The sequence below is a fragment of the Oncorhynchus mykiss genome, chromosome 9 (genome assembly GCF_013265735.2).
Source record: "Oncorhynchus mykiss isolate Arlee chromosome 9, USDA_OmykA_1.1, whole genome shotgun sequence".
NCBI lineage: Eukaryota > Metazoa > Chordata > Actinopteri > Salmoniformes > Salmonidae > Oncorhynchus > Oncorhynchus mykiss.
The window spans coordinates 16,233,169-16,251,621 of record NC_048573.1 but is presented as its reverse complement, the minus strand read 5'-3'; the positions used below and the strand labels follow the sequence as shown (position 1 = coordinate 16,251,621).

The window sequence follows — 18,453 nt, the reverse complement described above, 5'->3', positions numbered from 1 at the left end:
AAACCCTGAGTCACTCGCTCACTGACACACAGGCTTAACCCCCAGCATAGACATAACCGTCCGCTGATGTGTGGTGATGCTCAATGGCCATTGCCAGTCATATAAATATTCATCACGCCAGACATAAAGGTAATAAAGATTGTATTTAGTGTACGGCATCACTGACTAAGACACTCCCGTCACATCAAATTGTATTTGTCACCGAATACAAACGTGTAGTAGACTTTACCCATGAAACGCTTACTTACAAGCCCTTAACCAACAACGCAGTTTTAAGAAAATATTTACCAAATAAACAAAATTAAAAAAGCATCAATAAAATAATAACGAGGCTATATACAGGAGGTACCGGTACAGTCCTGTTGCTTGATACTCCACAGTGAGACTCACAAGGCTCCGTTTACACTGATGCTTCTGCATTTGTATCAGAGCTGTCCCAGCGGTTGTTGCACAATGGATTCTTATGGGAATCTGTACGCACCAAAACGCTTACAGACCAAACTTCATGGCTCATTGCATCTACCTGGTATTAAAATGAGTCGCTTACCATCAACTGTGTCGGTGGATCTGATCATCATTAGATCGCAGCGCTGCGTCTTTTAACCATCTACACCTGTCTGCAGAATCAATATATGGACACAATCATAGGATACTTATGGATTCCAGGTGTAAACGCCCCGAAACACGCAAGCCTCACACACAGCCTGGTATTATACACAGAGACAAGGCAACACCAGGGTTATACCGTAGCAACAGGGTTTTATTTGGTCAATAATATACAGAATATATACAAAATGCTAACGCACAGTCCGGGTTTAGTTTTCTCCATTCTTGCAGTGAGCAGAGGTTGGCAGTGCATCATTGGCCTCTGTTCAGTAGTGTCATGGATGGATCCTGTCAATCTCACACACACACACACACACACACACACACACCACCTGCAGGGGAGGGTTGGGTGACCTGGTGTTACTGTGGCAACAGCTCCCCCCTCCCTCTGTCCATCCATCCACTGTCCAAGTCAGATGATCTTTCCGTCCTTCTCATCTGCGCCAGTACTGAGGAGAGATGGGAGACAGACAACACCGTTAGCCGACCCTCACACCGACGCACGAGTCACGTAGACGCTTAACACATGTAAACACAAATATATATTTACCAACCCATAACACCTAAACTTGTAAAAGTACCTCAAACCAGGTAGTCATTGTTGTAAAAACAGAATTTGTTCTTAAAGGCTATAAAACACTGCTACAGGAAAGGTCAGTATATTTGTCCCAGTTTTGATACACAATGAACTTTGGTTGTGACACACACACAAACACACCTGGGCAAACTTGTGTATCTGCTCTACCGCGGCAGCAAACAGAGACGCTCTCATCAATCAGACTCTGCATGTAGTGAACGGCCTCCTCGTCCGACAGGTCCAATTGGAACTTGACCTGCACCTGGAGGGGGAGGAGACAGAATGTTCAGGGGAGAGATAAATCCTGGTTAAACACATTCATTGGGTTTGTTCTTTCATGTGGAGACATGTAAAATCCACACACAACTGTACATTACAGTTTGTCTGCAGAGTGAAAAACAGACCGTATTTCCCACCCACCTTCTTAACAGTCTTGTCAGGCTCCAGGGCGATGTCAGGAATGTTGGCGTCCACCATGAGAGAGAACAAATTCAGGATGAGGTTAGAGTACCTGGAGAGAGAGAAATGAAAAAGGGTCATCACAGCTGATATAATTGTGTGTGTGTATACTGTGTGTGTCCTACCGTGTGTGTCCTACCTCCTGAGGTGAAGGAAGGCAGTGTAACACTGTTTCCTGAACTCCTGGTACTGTTCACTCTGCATGCCGCCCATCCCCTCCACCATCTCCTTACTCAGCTTCATGGGGGGAGGCAGAGGCTTGGGGTCACGACCCAGGATGTAGCCAAAGTCTATGTGGAATAACTTTCCTGAAATAAGAAGATGGGAAAGTATTCTATCAATGTATTTATAAATCCTTTTTTACAACAGCAGTTATCACGTGTATATTCAGTCATGCAGAACAGAGTAGAGTATCTTTTGAAGGAAAGAACTAGTGATCAGACAATGTATGTTACAAATCCAACCACCGCGTGTTGGAGGTACACGGCACATAATTCCTATAGACTCACCAGTCTTTGTGAGGAGCAGGTTGTCCAAGTGTCTGTCTCCCACTCCCAGGATGTATGTGATGACACAGTAACCAGCTGGAAAAAGAACGAGAAAACGACATCTCTGTAGTCATCCAAAAACACACATTAGGATGATGAAAACAGAGGGCACCATGCCAACTCATTGAATGGCCTAGTTCTTGAAGTTCTATTTTGGAAATATATATTTTTTTTACCCTTAAAGGCGCAGTAGGCAGCTTTTTGTGCGACCCACCAAATTCACATAGAAATGTGAGTTCTTAATCTGTCATTCTCATTGACAGCAAGTCAGAAGCGGAATATCCGTTCTATGTGAACTATTTCTATGCTTCTCTTCATTTTTGTTTTTCTGTCGGCTTTGTACACCAGCTTCAAAAAGCTGCAAAAATGTTGGGTTATTGAAAATATATTTCACAGAGGTTTAGATGGTACAATGATTCTCTACACTATGCTTGTTTTGACACCAACTGAAATTAAGCTAAACATTCACATTTTTGCAACCAGGAAATGGTGGAGCGATTTCTGCATACTGTATCTTTGAGTGTGTGTACATTACTGCATTTAAACGTGGGATATTGTTTTTCAACAGGAAAAGTAAAAACAATTGCTGGAGTGCGTCTTTAATGTCACCCACACCAAGGCCTGGGATTGGTCCGAGACAGTGAGGTGGGAGGGTGTTAGTAGCAGTATTCTCACCACAGCTCTTGACGTAGGTGTCCATCACATCACACAGACATGATATCACAAGACAGGCCTACCGACACAGACATGATATCACAAGACAGGCCTACCGACACAGACATGATATCACAAGACAGGCCTACCGACACAGACATGATATCACAAGACAGGTCTACTGACACAGACATGATATCACAAGACAGGCCTACCGATAGATATGACATATTAAGACAGGCCTACCGATAGACATGACATATTAAGACAGGTCTACAGACACAGACATGATATCACAAGACAGGCCTACCGACACAGACATGATATCACAAGACAGGCCTACAGACACAGACATGATATCACAAGACAAGCCTACCGATAGACATGACATATTAAGACAGGCCTACCGATAGACATAACATATTAAGACAGGCCTACCGATAGACATGACATATTAAGACAAGCCTACCGATAGACATGACATATTAAGACAGGCCTACAGACACAGACATGATATCACAAGACAGGCCTACCGACACAGACATGATATCACAAGACAGGCCTACCGATAGACATGACATATTAAGACAGGCCTACCGACACAGACATGATATCACAAGACAGGCCTACCGACACAGACATGATATCACAAGACAGGCCTACCGATAGACATGACATATTAAGACAGGCCTACCGATAGACATAACATATTAAGACAGGTCTACAGACACAGACATGATATCACAAGACAGGCCTACCGACACAGACATGATATCACAAGACAGGCCTACCGACACAGACATGATGTCACAAGACAGGCCTACCGACACAGACATGATATCACAAGACAGGCCTACCGATAGACATGACATATTAAGACAGGACTACCGATAGACATAACATATTAAGACAGGTCTACCGACACAGACATGATATCACAAGACAGGCCTACCGATAGACATGACATATTAAGACAGGCCTACCGACACAGACATGATATCACAAGACAGGCCTACCGATAGACATGACATATTAAGACAGGCCTACCGATAGACATAACATATTAAGACAGGTCTACAGACACAGACATGATATCACAAGACAGGCCTACCGACACAGACATGATGTCACAAGACAGGCCTACCGACACAGACATGATATCACAAGACAGGCCTACCGATAGACATGACATATTAAGACAGGCCTACCGATAGACATGACATATTAAGACAGGTCTACCGATAGACATGACATATTAAGACAGGCCTACCGATAGACATGACATATTAAGACAGGTCTACAGACACAGACGTGCACAGAGTGAAGATGGTAGACAAACATCTAGTATACAATACAATGGTAAATAGGCTCTTAGACAGAAATATCTTGATCTCCTACCTGGATGTTTCCTTCAGTGACCAGGACTTCAGCCACAGGCACCGACTGGACAAACTGCATGAACCCTAAAGGAACAACAGCACCCAGATCAGAGGTTAAAGGTCAGAAATCACTTCCTGAGACAGTATTCGATCTTACATCATTGGTGCTCACCATGCTTGGTGCTTGTGGCCAGCACTTTGTAAGGCGTCAACTTCAGGTCTAGATTCTCTTTCCTCAGCAGCTGAGAGAATGTCCATCAGATTTCCATTAACAATACACAGCAACTTAACCTTCTGAGTCAGGATAAAATAAACAGCAGTCTGTTTGGCAGTCATGTCCATAATAATACAGTATTATGTTTATATGATATGATAATAATATGTTGATGATATTGTAATAATAGGTTGATATGGTAATAATACCTGACTTTCTGACCTTGTCCATGAGAGAGATGATCTGTAGGATGAGCTGGTCTTGTCTCAGGTCGTCTCCGTGTTTAAAGATGACAGGATACACATTCCCTTCCTCAGCCTTGAAGATCAGCTTGGCTGGCATCAGAGCACTCTATAATACACAGAGATACAGTGACGAGATTACACAAACACATAACGGTACATTACCACGTACCCATTTACACTATCACACAGCAAGCATTGTCTATGTATGGCCCAAACACTGCTACTACACACTAATCCAGGGGAGAGGTAGAGGTGGAGCAGGAATAAAAGATGAGAGGGAGGAGAAAGAAGAGGCTGAGAGGGAGGAGAAAAGGAGAAGAGCAAGAAAGGAAGAGGAAGAAAGTGTGTGTAATCTCCCATACCTTCTTCTTGCGGTTGCCGCTCTCTCTCTGCACGGCCTTCATCAGCTGTACCAGTCTGTCCACAAACGTCTGCTGGGACGCCAGGAGAGACCGCATCACCCTCACACTCTTATCACCCTGGAGAGAGAGGGGGAAGGGGTCAAATGAAAGAGAGGAGGAAATGAGTTATACTCATGGTAACCAACCAGTGTTTCTTCAACATGCTGTGCTGTATCACTTACTGCACATGCAAATTCATAGTGCTGAACTTTCACATTACAAACTGCAAGATGAGGTAAGATAGGAGTTGTGAAAGACAGACCTTGAGCAGTGCTTGGCTGAACCTCCCGATGACGTTGAGGTACATATTGTGGGTCTTCAGGTCTCTCTGCTGGGTGTCCTGGTCTTCACACTCCACTATTACATACCTGAAAGGGTACACACATATTTAGCACACACAAACACGTAGGCTACATACAGTTGAAGTCGGAAGTTTACATACACTTAGGTTGGAGTCATTAAAACTCGTTTTTCAACCACTCCACAAATTTCTTGTTAACAAACTATAGTTTTGGCAAGTCGGTTAGGACATCTACTTTGTGCATGACACAAGTCATTTTTCCAACAATTGTTTACAGACACATTATTTCACTGTATCACAATTGCAGTGGGTCAGAAGTTTACATACACTAAGTTGACTGTGCCTTTAAAACTCTTGGGAAATTCCAGAAAATGATATCATGGCTTTAGAAGCTTCTGATAGGCTAATTGACATAATTTGAGTCAACTGGAGGTTTACCTGTGGATGTATTTCAAAGCCTACCTTCAAATGCAGTGCCTCTTTGCTTGACATCATGGGAAATCAAAAGAAATCAGCCACGACCTCAGAAAAGTAATTGTAGACCTCCACGAGTCTGGTTCATCCTTGGGAGCAATTTACAAACGCCTGAAGGTACCACGTTCATCTGTACAAACAATAGTACGCAAGTATAAACACTATGGGACCACACAGCCATCATACCGCTCAGGAAGGAGACACATTCTGTGTCCTAGAGATGAACGTACTTTGGTGCGAAAAGTGTAAATCAATCCCAGAACAACAGCAAAGGACCTTGTGAAGATGCTGGAGGAAACAGGTACAAAAGTATCTATATCCACAGTGAAACGAGTCCTATGTCAACATAACCTGAAAGGTCGCTCAGCAAGGAAGAAGCAACTGCTCCAAAACCGCCATAAAAAAGCCATACTACGGTTTGCAACTGCACATGGGGACAAAGATCGTACTTTTTGGAGAAATATCCTCTGGTCTGATGAAACAAAAAGGGAACTGTTTGGCTATAATGACCATCGTTATGTTTGGAGGAAAAAGAGGGATGCTTGCAAGCCGAAGAAGACCATCCCAACCATGAAGCACAGGGGTGGCAGCATCATGTTGTGGGGGTGCTTTGCTGCAGGAGGGACTGGTGCATTTAACTTCATTGGGAAAGGGGGCAGTATTTTCACCTCCAGATGAAAAGCGTGTCCAAAGTAAACTGCCTGCTACTCAGGCCCAGAAGCTAAGATATGCATATTAGTTGGATAATTATTTGGATTTGGATAGAAAACACTCTGAAGTTTCTAAAACGGTTTGAATGATGTCTGTGAGTATAACAGAACTTATTTGGCAGGCGAAACCCAGAGGACAAACCATTCAGAATTTTATTTTTTTGAGGTCACTCTCTTTTCAATGGACTTTCATTGGGAATCCAGATTTCCAAGGGGCTTGCTTGCTGTTCCTATTGCTTCCACTGGATGTCAACAGTCTTTAGAAATTGGTTGAGGTTTTTCCTTTGATAAATGAAGAAGTAGCACTGTTCAGAACGAGGGTAGAGAGAAGTGTACTGTTTGTTAGAGGCGCGTGACCTGAAAAGCACGCTCCACTTTGTTTTCCTGTTATATACCCTACTAAACATATTAGTTATATACCCTACTAAACATATTAGTTATATACCCTACTAAACATATTAGTTATATACTGTACTAAACATATTAGTTATATACTGTACTAAACATATTAGTTATATACCGTACTAAACATATTAGTTATATACCCTACTAAACATATTAGTTATATACCCTACTAAACATATTAGTTATATACCCTACTAAACATATTAGTTATATACCCTACTAAACATATTAGTTATATACCCTACTAAACATATTAGTTATATACTGTACTAAACATATTAGTTATATACTGTACTAAACATATTAGTTATATACCGTACTAAACATATTAGTTATATACCCTACTAAACATATTAGTTATATACCCTACTAAACATATTAGTTATATACCCTACTAAACATATTAGTTATATACCCTACTAAACATATTAGTTATATACTGTACTAAACATATTAGTTATATACTGTACTAAACATATTAGTTATATACCGTACTAAACATATTAGTTATATACCCTACTAAACATATTAGTTATATACCCTACTAAACACATTAGTTATATACCCTACTAAACATATTAGTTATATACTGTACTAAACATATTAGTTATATACCCTACTAAACATATTAGTTATATACCCTACTAAACATATTAGTTATATACCCTACTAAACATATTAGTTATATACTGTACTAAACATATTAGTTATATACCCTACTAAACATATTAGTTATATACCGTACTAAACATATTAGTTATATACCCTACTAAACATATTAGTTATATACCCTACTAAACATATTAGTTATATACCCTACTAAACATATTAGTTATATACCCTACTAAACATATTAGTTATATACCCTACTAAACATATTAGTTATATACCCTACTAAACATATTAGTTATATACCCTACTAAACATATTAGTTATATACCGTACTAAACATATTAGTTATATACCGTACTAAACATATTAGTTATATACCCTACTAAACATATTAGTTATATACCCTACTAAACATATTAGTTATATACCCTACTAAACATATTAGTTATATACCCTACTAAACATATTAGTTATATACCCTACTAAACATATTAGTTATATACCCTACTAAACATATTAGTTATATACCCTACTAAACATAACAGAAAATACTTTTCATTCCAACTTCAATTATTTTCATCTCTTACCTCGAGGTTCTCGCTGGCCGCCCCTTCTTTTCCTTTCTGGACAGGTGAGGGTACCGCTGGAGCAGTCAAGATCTGGGGACTGGACACACACAACCAGTTCATATTACACTGTTAGAACACAGTAACGATAAACAATTTTATATATTAAAAATGATATAAATGCAGAAGGTCAACAAATTCTGAACTGGAATGTTTACCTGACCTTTTTTGAAAGAACAGACACATTTCTGTTTCATGTTTTAAAATATTTCCTGTTTTCATGCCTAAAGGTCTACTCTACAAAGCCAGTCGTCCACCCTTACAGACCCCCCTCTCACCTGTCCAGGTCCCCCAGGTTGGAGCTCTCTCCCAAGCCTTGGCTGTCCCTCTTGCTGCCTGGCTCCAGCCCTCCCTGGATGTCTGTGAAGTTCTCGTATTTCAGAGCTGGAGAAGGTACATCAGCAGATCCTGGAGCACAGGGGGAGAGACGTTGGTGTTAGTGTTTGTACATACTGCATATTTATGGCTCTGCTGTGTCACTCTACAAACAAACACACACACACCCCACCCCACCTCCAAACACCTCAACACACTCCCCCAACTCCACCTACCTCGTCGTCGGCCTGCTGCAGCCTGGTCACAGCGTAGCGCCGTACGGTGGGGTTGGTGAACTGGGAGGAGAGCAGCTCCAGGGAGTCCTCTACGTCCATGGGCCTCCATTTCCCCAGCAGCTCAAGGGCCTGCTTAGCCTCCCGGGGCAGTGCCCAGTTCACACACTTCAGGAACTTAGTCAGCGCCTGTAGGGGGACAGGAGAGAGGAGAGAGATGAGGGGAGGAGTGCTTCGCTAATTAGCTTCTTAGACCAGTGCTTTAACAGAGATGGAACGTCCTTGAGTGTTGTGGTGAAAATAGGGCTCTGGGTTTTTCCTGACCACGTGACTTGACTAGGAACAACTCTGGGCCCTAGTTTTACTGGGACCATGGTTAAACTAGGATTGTTTCCTGACCACGTGACTTGACTAGGAACAACTCTGGGCCCTAGTTTTACTGGGACCATGCTTAAACTAGGATTGTTTCCTGGTCAGGGAAACTCAGGGCCCTAGATGCTGTCCTACTTTGTTTCCATTTTTGTAGGGAAATATATAGAAATATATTCTGCTGTAAACACACAAACACTGTCCATGTGTCCGCACACTTTACACTCAAAGAAATGGCCCATGGGACAGTAAATGGTGCTGAAGCATAGCAGGATATACACCTTCTCCTGAGTGGTGAGGTAGTAACGGAACTTCCACACCAGGTCCTGGTCCTCAGAGCTCAGCTGCTTCGTTGGGGGGTAATTCACTATGACCTGTAGACAGACACACACGGTTGAGTATACTGCTAACATCAGACACATTCACATCGCGAACACACACGCGCGCGCGCGGTTGTTGTCGAGTGACGGTACTGACGTTGAGCTGGTCTCGTGTGGCAGCGTTAGGCTTTAGGTCGTGGTCTGACGGTCCGCACCGTAGGCTACGGGCTAGCTTATGGTGCTTGCTCTCCACAAGGTTCTCCTATAGCAGGAAAAGAATCAATACAATGCATTCAACTCAATACATGATCAATATGTCGACAACTGAACGTCTCCCTTTGGGTGTGTGTGTTTCTCACCATGCACATCTGAGGGTCGGGGACTTTGACGATGTCAGCGCTGGTGAGCACAGGTGAAGTGTCATCTCCATCCTGGAAGGGGAGGAGTTTAAGTCAATCAGCAACCACGTCATCATGGCCATCAACCAATCAATAATCCCTTTTAGAACTACCACAGTATTTTAATGCCACAAAAACGTAATACCAACCGTGTGTGTGTGTGTCTGTGTCTATACAGTACCTACCTTCTCATAATAGACAATACTGTACTCTGGCTTTTCACCAGTTTTGACACGAGGAAACTCCACCATTAGGTACATGAAGTTGGAACTGCGTTTCTCCCTCTGTGGGAACACAAACATACGACTGACTTTTGATAGGGGAAGATAACACAACGGTGTAGAGAAAGGAGAGATGAACATCTTTACATATTCACACGCAAAAGCATTTGTGATGGATGGGGTCTGACCCAAATGATTGTAAGTGTATGACGCAATATATGATTTATAGTGACTGAAAGAACTGACCCCAGATCCTCTAACTCACCTCATTGATCATCTCTATTTCTCTAAAGGTGAGGCGGTCCAACCAGTCTACCTTCACCATGTGACCCTGCCGGTGAGCCTTGGTCAGCTAGAAGGAGAGAATGAAGAGAGGTAGAGGGAGAGGAACGGAGGAAAAGAAAGACGGAGCAGTGGAGGAAAGATGTAGTGAGGTTAGGAATAGAGGATGCAACAGAGGTGTAGCAGAGATGCGCAGAGAGCTAGCTCGGGCCAATCAGAGCGCAGTTTGGGTGCCAGCGGCCAATCCAGCGCAACGGAAGTATGGAACAGAAACTCAGCAGCCAATCCGCTCAGCGTCAGTGTGTGTCCGGGGCACACAAGAACACCATCCACCAGGGCTGTTAGAACTCACCCGGAACTTGGTACAGTTTATTTTCACTATTTACAATCAGTCTACACACTCGTGGGTCGACAGTGCCTTCCAAAAGTATTAACACCCCTTGACTTGTTGTTGTGTTACAGCCTAAAATTAAAATGGATTCAATTGAGAATGTCACCGGTCTACACACAACACCCTATAATGTCAAAGTGGATTTTTTTAAACAAATGTAAAGTATGCAGTCAATAAGTTAACACTTTTGTTATGGCAAGCCTACATAAGTTCAGGAGTAAAAATGTGCTTAACAAGTCACAATAAGTTGTATGGACTCACTCTGTGTTCAATAATAGTATTTAACATGATTTCTGTACCCCACACACAAATCTGTAAGGTCCCTCAGTCGAGCAGCGAATTTCAAACACAAATTCGACCACAAAGACCACGGAAATGGACCTATGCCTCACAAAGTAGGGCACCTATTCGTAGATGGGTAAAGTAAAAATAAAAAAGCAGACAATGAATGAGCATGGTGAAGTTATTAATTACATTTTGGATGGTGTATCCCTACAAAAATACAGGCGTCCTTCCTCAGTTGCCGGAGAGGAAGGAAACCGCTCACGGAATTTCACCATGAGGCCAATGGTGACAGAGTTTAATGGCTGTTATAGGAGAAAACTGTGGATCAACAACATTGTAGTTACTCCACAATACTAATCTAAACGACAGAATGAAAAGAAGGAAGCCTGTACAGAATGAAAATATTCCTGTTTGCAATAACGCACTAAAATAAAACTGAAAAAAAGGCAAAGAAATGTGCTTTAAGTCCTGAATACAAAGCGTTATGTTCAGGGAAAATCCAACACGACCCATATTTTCAAGCATGGTGGTGGCTGATCCATGTTATGGGTATGCTTGTCATCGTCAAGGTCTAGGGAGATTTTTTAGGTTAAATAGAAATGGAATAGCTAAACACAGGCAAAATCCTAGAGGAAAAGCTGGTTCAGTCTGCTTCCAACAGACACTGGGAGACAAATTCACCTTTCAGCAGGACAATAACCTAAAACACAAGGCCAAATATACTCTGGAGTTACATACCAAGATGACATTGAATATTCCTGAGTGGCTTAGTTATAGTTTTGACTTAAATCGGCTTGAAAATGTCTTTCTAGCAATGATTAAGAACCAATCGGATAAAGCTTGAATACTTTTTTAATAACAATACCAAAAATTGTACAATCCAGGTGTGCAAAGCTCTTAGAGACTTACCCAGAAAGACTCACAACTGTAATGGCTGCCAATGGTGATTCTAACATGTGGCTGTGAATACTTATGTAAATTAGATATTTAATTTTGAAAAAATACATAAATATGTATATTTTTTAAAAACCTGCATATTTAGTTAAAAGAAATTCATGTTAGCAGGCAATATTAACTAGGGAAATTGTGTCACTTCTCTTGCGTTCAGTGCAAGCAGAGTCAGGGTATATGCAGCAGTTTGGGACCCCTGGCTCGTTGCGAACTGTGTGAAGACAAAAACCATAATTAATTTGCCAGAATTTTACATAATTATGACATAACATTGATGGTTGTGCAATGTAACAGCAGTATTTAGACTTATGGTTGCCACCCGTTCGATAAAATACGGAATGGTTCCTTATTTCACTGAAAGAATAAACGTTTCGTTTTCGAAATGATAGTTTCCGGATTTGACCATATTAATGACCTAAGGCTCGTGTGTTTATTATAATTAAGTCTATGATTTGATATTTGATAGAGCAGTGACTGAGCGGTGGTAGGCAGCAGCAGGCTCGTAAGCATTCATTCAAACAGCACTTTCCTGCGTTTGCCAGCAGCTCTTCGCAATGCTTGAAGCACAGCGCTGTTTAGGACTTCAAGCCTATCAACTCCCGAGATTAGGCTAGCAATACTATAGTGCCTATAAGAAGATACAATAGTCAAAGGTATATGAAATTTTGGCTGCAATTTCTGATACTGGTAACTCTAATGAATGTATCCCCTGCAGCAGAGGTAACTCTGGGTCTTCCATTCCTGTGGAGGTCCTCATAAGAGCCAGTTTCATCATAACGCTGAAGAAACTTTCAAAGTTCTTGAAATGTTTCGTATTGACTGACCTTCATGTCTTAAAGTAATGATGGACTGTTGTTTCTTTTTGCTTATTTGAGCTGTTCTTAACATAATATGGACTTGGTCTTTTACCAAATAGGGCTGTCTTCTGTATACCACCCCTACCTTGGCACAACACAACTGATTGGCTCAAATGCATTAACAAGGAAAGAAATTCCACAAATGTTATTTTAAGAAGGCACACCTGTTAGTTAAAATGCATTCTAGGTGACTATCTCATGAAGCTGGTTCAGAGAATGACAAGAGTGTGCAAAGCTGTCATCAAGGCAAAGGATGGCTATTTGAAGAATCTCAAATATAAAATATATTTTCATTTGTTTAACACTTTTTTGGTTACTACATGATTCCATATGTGTTATTTCATAGTGTTGATGTCTTCGCTATTCATTTACAATGTAGAAAATAGTAAAAATAAAGAAAAACCCTTGAATGAGTAGGTGTGCTAAAACATTCGACCGGTAGTGTACAGTCAGCAGTATTCAGTCTGGCTTTGCTGTAACTTCCTATTCATACGCAAAGGATCCAATGTAAAAATAGAATAGATAAATTACAAACAGACAACACAAAACGTTCATTTTGATTTTGCCGACACAGTACAGTAATATAAAGTATTTGTCCTGTTTGTTGAGATGGACTTGGGACTCACCCATATTTGCCGAAGAGGGTGACGGTGGTTCCCCCCACAGGGGTGGCTCAGCCCGGCCCGTACACATCCCACACCGTTAGGGCCACCTGGGCACTCTGGGGCAGGTCTGGGTACCCTACTGGCAGCCTCAACCACTCATTCCAGCTGGGGGAGGGGAGAAGTTAAGTGCGAGAGTGAGAAAGAGAAAGATTACAGAACAGTTCACAAGGACTATATTATTTTGTATCTATTATAGTGAGATTGGACTACAATGTGAAATACAAAGCCCGACCAGGTCAAAGAGTGTCTCAGAGCATCATTCAACTATCTCCTTCAGTCTTTTAAGAGATTATGTCAATTTGGGACACTATATCCTAAAAAGGGTGTCACTCACTTCCAGCGGGTGCTGAAGGTCTTGTAGGAGGTGCGTACGGGCAGTGCCAGAGGCTTGCCCTCTGCAAACACTTGACAGGTAACATAGAGGTCTGAGCAGCTCTCCTGGTAAAGGCCAGAGAACCGGAGCATGGGATCCTGCAGCAGCGCCTTGTAGCTCTTCTGCTCCCTCTTGCCCTCCAAGCTGCCTCTGTGGAGGGGAGAAAGGGATAGAAGGGGACAGGAGGGAGGCGAGAGAGAGAGGGACAAGAGGGAGGGGGCGAGAGGGACAAGAGAGATGAGGAGAGAGGGACAAGAGGGAGGGGAGAGATAGGGAGAGAGGGACAAGAGAGATGGGGAGAGAGGGAAAAGAGGGAGCGGAGAGGGACAAGAGGGAGAAAGGGAGAGGAGGGAGGGGGAGAGAGGGAAAAGGGGAGGGAGATCATGTGAGATTAGAGACAGATGAGGGAGGGGAGTAGTTTGACACCACCACCACAGTTGTCCCTGGTTATTTATTACCCTCTGCTTAGCTGAGGTTCTAGAATCTAGACAAAAGTAGTAGATCAATGTTAGATCTAACACGGCGGGTGTCGATTTACGATATATCTATGAATGATCGCATGCAAGAATATTCACATTTGGCTTACTTACTTTCATTGTCACTCGTGATTATATGTGTGCATGCTGCTGTGTTGAGACAACGGTTAACAATCCCCTGACAAATTGTGACAAAATGCATCACAATATTATTCCAGTACATAACGGCCGAGCTGGAAGCGCTACACTACATGGTTTGTTGAGAATTATGGCCATTATTTACGGGCCACCACAGCAGAGCCCAGCTCGTTAATAGAAGTCACGAGAGGAGCACTAAACCGATGAGCCGTCGGAATGCGCATGATGTCAACAACAAGCGAATTGTGCTCCAAAATAAGAACCCTCACCGGGCACGTTATGGTGCCGTGATATCGGTTGAGTCATGATGTTGCCATGCTCGCTTAGGTAAATAGAAGACAAACAACTAGGTAGAAATGATGCGACTTTTGGGCAAGCGGTGCAATCATTCTTCATCCATGCAAAGTGGCATTAGCTGGTCAACATTGGAGACTCGAGGTCCATGATGTCATTGCTGTCAACATGTTATCAATCGTATGCAGTTAGAAAGCTAGTAGTAGCTAAACTGACTGCCACTGTTTGCTTGACAACATTATGTAAAAAAAATTCTTGGCACATTTTTTTACTGAAATACAGTCAGTTTATAAACGAGCAGTCCAATCGAAATGTGAACTTTAATCGTCTCGATTCACGGGAATGACATTATAGCGACAGATGACTTTTCGACATTATTATATTTTTCTGTGAGCACCGCAAAGGCATATAAAACTGACGTCAGGGAAAAGTAATCGATATCTAATCCTCTGCCGTGTGTTGTCAATCGTTGTTTTTTAAGGTTGATTTAGCTGGTCTGATGGTTCACTTACTTCCTAAAGAAAGGGAATTTGGGGGCTGGTTTACCTGATATAAGCTTAAAGGCATAGCCAACATAAGTAAATATATGGCATTCGATTTCAATAAAAACATTTGCAACAAGTGTCTTTTTTATATATACCTATGTGGAAATTAAATGTTTTACTTTCAACTGTGTTTTCAATTCAAGGTGGCTACAGTTCATTGGCCAGAGTTCATATGTTAAGAACTAGCACATCTTTGTAGGGTAGACTTGACTATGGTTGTTGTTTTGGTAGCTATGGGCATCAAGAAACCAGATTATAATGTACTGGCCAGGCTTCCTCAGTGTAATGTTCTCTGCTTTACTGAAGTCCAGGAACTCCAACCACCTTACCAGAAGTGTATTCATTATGTACACCGTAGCAAAATGTTTCACAACAGAAAGCATTTTGCAATGAAAACGAGAGTTTCTATTGAACACATTCAGGTAGGTCCCTCCTTGTTAATCCCGTTAGCTTCCGTTTGGTTCCTAATGACAGTGATGGAGAGTAGTGGGGCTCCCAAGTGGCACAGCAGTCTAAGGCACTGCATCTCAGTTCTAGAGGTGTAACTACAGACCCTGGTTCAATTCCAGGCTGTATTACAACTGGCCGTGATTGGGAGTCCCATAGGGCGGTGCACAATTGGCCCAGCGTCGTTAGGGTTTGGCCGGGGTAGGCCGTCATTGTAAATAAGAATTTGTTCTTAACTGACTTGCCTAGTTAAATTTTAAAAAATTAAATGTAGTTTAACTTATCATTTAATTACATTTGGTTGTAGCTTGGTGGTAGCTGAACTAAATTCAAATCTTGGTAGTGTTTTCGGCAGTTAAGGGTAGCTTCAGAGTAGCTTAACTTCTTCCAGTGTGAAGTAATTGGTAGCTTGGTAAACTATATTTTCAGAGTATCTTGCCCAGCACAGCCTAATGAACACACCCCTGGTTACATAACCCAAGCTGATGAGTCAGTCTCCACAACAGCAGGACTGCGTCCCAAATGGAACCCTATTCCCTTGATGGTCAAAAGTACTGCACTTTATAGGGAATATGGTGCCTTTTGAGACACAGAGTAGAGGTAGCTGTGTCCTCTGCTCTGCAGCGACACGCTCCACTCATAATTAAAGAGGTGTTTAAGAAGGCAAGGCCCATTGCCTCCCCAGTGCAGTGTTCGTGTGTGTGTGTGTGTGTGTGTAAGTGTTTGAGTCAGAAAGAGAGTTCATACCCAACTCAACCGCTCCTTCTGTGTCCGCAGTGTCAAGCCTAAAAAAGGAGGGTTTGTTCGGGACATGTGATTGGTCGGGTAGAGTCGTCCTATCCGAGGAAGCGCGGTAACGCTCCCTGAGCCAGAACAAAACATTAGCTCATCTCCTTCCACTTTCTCTATCAAGTCTGCAGACAGACAGAGATCATAGGAAAAACCTGCGATGAGGAACAAGTTTTTCACAAGGCACCCCGGGGGCCTCACAATTTGTGTTTTACGCCCGTGTTCCCTCATACCCCCACAGAAGTCTGGAGGGTGTTGATAGGTTCTCCCTCGCCAGCCAGGGGTGCCACTGACCACAGGGCCTTGACGTGTCTTGGTCCTGTATTGGTGTGTGTGCGTGTGCGTGTGGATGTGTGTGTGACTCAGAGTTGCCCCTGTCTCTACAGATCCACAGCTCAACTTGTCACAGTCTGAGGAGGAACATATCCTGACTCTGGGGCCTTGTCACCACTAACGCACCACATTCCCTATATAGTGCATTACTTTTGTACCAGAGCAATATGGGTCCTGCTCAAAAGTAAGGAAGGGGAAAGGGTTTACCTAGTCAGATGCACAACTAAATGCATTGAACCAAAATGTGTCTTCCACATGTAACCCAACCCCTCTGGATCAGAGAGGTGCGGGGGTCTGCCTAAATCAACGTCCATGTCATTGGCACTAATATTCTCCCCTCCTAGAACCTATGGATCCTATACAATAGGATGACGATGGTTTATGACGGATTCACACTATTTGATTGACAAGGTGTTGTGTAGGATAGCCCTCTTAAAAATAAATGAATTAGTGTCACACCCATTGTTACCTTCATGGACGAGCAGTGAGACTGTCTCTCTCCTTTTCCCATTTGACATTTCATTGCACATTTCTTCCTAAATTGAATTTTGGGTGTACAAAAGCCTACAAATGCATTTGTGAGAAATGTTGATAATTCTACCACTCTGAAATTCAGAATATCACGAAACACCAAACTCTGAAAGCGATACTTGCTAAGATACATTTTTATACAGTAGGCAATAGTTCTTTTGAGGCCCTCTGAGCAAGTACATTTGAATGATGTTTCAATCTCTCGTTCGTGGTAGACATTATGTAAATCTGAGACGTCTATTCTGTTAGTGGGTCATTGAAGGCTGGGGACGCTGTGTCCCTACCTCTCACAACAGGTTGTTGGTTCACACCATAGAGATGTATAACGATCTCTACTTGGTAATAAACGGTTTTGCATGGACTTTGCCATTGAGGGCTTCCACCATTTTAAAGTAGTCAACTGAGGGGATTCCTACAGGTTGGGATCATTGTATTTTCTTGAAATTGTTTTGCCTAGTTTGTAAATGGCTTTGAGCTATATCTCCAGCACTGCAGGTGGCGGTAAAATACCACTATTAGCTTTACACTTTTTTAAAACATTAAAATAATATACATATATATATTATTTTTGTAGATAGCTTCAATGGTGCCACCCATGCTATCAAATACATTATAATTGCACAGATACAAAGTTGAGACCTTTTTTCATCTCTATGGTCCACACACACACAAAACACACACGCCTGCCACCTGCATGCAGCAGCCATAGCAGCGGCCACTATAAAAGTCATAAAACTAATCTTGTCCTTTATGAGCTTCCTCTTCCCAAAAATCCAGCAGTTCACTCTCCATCTCCCTCTCTGTCTCTGTCTCCTCTGGGGGGCAACTGACTGCTGCTGCTGGACAGGGCCCGCATGAGGTCACAGACTGGAGAAACGGCAGGCACGCCATGACATCACTATGAGCTCATCCCAACAAGGCAGACAGGGGTCAGTGGAGGCAGTAGGCCACTGACTTCATATACAATATGCATCTGTGTTTGCATGTCAGAACGTCTTAGTAACCACATAGTAACACATCTGGTAGGAA

At 42.3% G+C, this 18,453-nt stretch overlaps 1 pseudogene; it reads right to left on the bottom strand.

Moving 5' to 3' along the window:
- Positions 1-1,040: 1,040 nt before the first annotated feature.
- On the bottom strand, positions 1,041-18,280 carry LOC110532936 (annotated as a pseudogene).
- Positions 18,281-18,453: the final 173 nt, after the last annotated feature.